The following is a 2,444-nucleotide window of genomic DNA, read 5'->3' on the forward strand; positions in this document are numbered from 1 at the left end:
CTTTGAGCCTCCAGCCCTGTAAGCCTTGTGATGTAGCTGGAGCCCCAGTTTACTGGTCAGAGAGAGAAGGAAAAGCTGTAGCCCACACACTGTGGGGAAGAGCTGTGAATCATGAGCTGTAACAAGGCAGTGTAGAAAGGAGAAGACCCTGTTTATTTTGAAAAATGGTGAGAGCTTCAAGACACCCAGGAACTTTGGGTGTCTTGGTGTTAACAGGATTGTAATTCAAAAGGGACACAGGAGGCATAATAATCATTAGGGGATCCAGTCTCCTCTGGGATGCATCAGTACAGACACAGAGTTTTGAAATTACAGATAATTTGAGGCTCAAAGGGATGGCTGTAGGCAAAAACTCAGAACAGCCTTTGAATTGTTTTCATCGCACTTCCTGTGTCCTTTGTGCTGACTCTGAAGCTCTGGTAATACATGCAAGAGCCATGTCTTGGCATCACACAAGAACTCTTATTTTAATTCATGGGATGCATTTTCTGGGTGCAGAATGTACCATGGCGGGAATGCCAGCCTGGGAGGTCTAACCATGCACCCTCCAAGAGGGTCAGCCATACCCAGTGGATGCTCATCCACCAAAGCTCTGGCTCAAAGCTCGACAGCAGGAGAGGTCAGTGCTACCTCCTTCCCTGGCCATGCCAGCAGACAGGCTCAGCTCCACGGCCCTGGCACTAGTGTGGGAGTGTTGCATCACATCCCCCATTTTCTGTCTAGCCTCTCTCTTTCCTCACGTCTTTCTCTCTTTCTCTCCCCTGTTGTTCCTTGGCTTCATCAAAGCTCAGAGGGACGTCCAGCAAGCAGCGCCACATCAGCGCCAGGTGCTCTGTGGTCTGAACTTTCAGAGTTTGCTGGAAAGACGATGGCTTGGGTTTGGCACTGGTGCTCCTGTGTTTTGCAGCTATAAACAGCTGGAGCTGATGGCTGGGAATGTCTGCTGAGGGAAGGTGAGCATGGCAAACATGCGCTCTCACCGAGCTGCCCTCCTGGGTGATGGCAGAGCTCCCTGGCAGCCGCTGGCGCTGCCTGCAGCCACAGGAGTGAAGCAGCAGGACACAGTTAACTGCTAGCTGGGACATGTCAACACATGGAAACATTTATGCCCATTCTTAAAAAAACCCCAACAAAGTGAATAAAAAACAAAACCCCAAAAACTCAACTCTCAGTTCACAAACTAATACCAGATTTTTCCTATGACAGTGTTCTTACTCAGGACATTTACAGTTAAAATGCTGCTGGAAGTCAGACAGGAAAATCAAATTGAAGATAACTCTAACTTAATTATGAAGGCAAAAATGCTTCTTTTGAAAACGTAAACATGTTAATCTATTTCCTTCTAACTGAGTCAAACTAATGTTCCATTATTTGTATATATTTCTCCTTCTTGCTGTGTTGTGATCATTGGTTATTTTCTTGAAGTTCACTGTCACCTGAAAAGATATTTTCCTCTTACTTCTCTGAGTTATTATGCAGGTCTATAGAGAAGCATTCAGTTGCCAACTCCTCTCTTTACTTCTTCGTCCTTTGAAACTGTTATTGAACATAGTCATTAAATGCTGAAAATCAAATAGAGAGAATCTAAACCATGCAAATTAACCCCCATTCTGCCATGAGTTACAAAATATGTATTTTTCCATTCATTTAAAGTAATATATCTTCTTATTATGCCAGGAGTTGTTATTAATTTGGTTGAAAGAGGTTAATTCATGGGCTTTTTTATAGATCTGGTGTCTGCATTCCACATATATGACCATGGAAAAAAAATAATCTATGTTATCTCATTATAGCATCTTGAACATGGATCATATTAAACATCTTCTTCATGGTAACTGACCACATATCAGACTAGTAAGATGACCGCTTGGCGTTTAGTTCCACCTGGCAACTCAGATTTGGGGTTAGATAAATGCATTTCTTTTTCTTCCCACCATTCCTTCATGAACATTCATTTGTGTAAACATGAATGCTTTGGAGATGGTCTGAACTGAAAACTGTATCCATGTTCAGCCCAGCAATTGTCCAGACTTTGCTTTGTGCGTTAGTTTTTCCATCATTAGTATTTGCCCATGCCAGTCCTTATTATCTAATTTTTAGCTTATTTCATTAAAGCAGTTTAAATTTAATTTTTTATTAAAAGCACCACTGGTCAACTTCAAGCCCTAAACTTGAAGTTTTCTGCTTTCCAAGAGGAAGGATAAGGACTCTCAGCAGGCATCACTGTGGTTTGAGTTGTGCCTCCTCTGCAGACCTGCTTTGTGTCTTGCTTTGTCAAGGCATTAACTGCCATTTTTTAGCAGAAAAGACCTTCAGGAACTCAAATGTCACCAGGATTCATCAGGAAACATTGTTTTGGACTCAGGACTGCACGAGGGGATGTCTAACAGCCCAGGTAGAGACTGGGTCCTTGCATTGAAGACGCAGGACACTGTTGTGTTATC

This window comes from Nestor notabilis, unplaced genomic scaffold, assembly GCF_000696875.1.
Source record: "Nestor notabilis isolate BGI_N333 unplaced genomic scaffold, ASM69687v1 scaffold13585, whole genome shotgun sequence".
NCBI lineage: Eukaryota > Metazoa > Chordata > Aves > Psittaciformes > Psittacidae > Nestor > Nestor notabilis.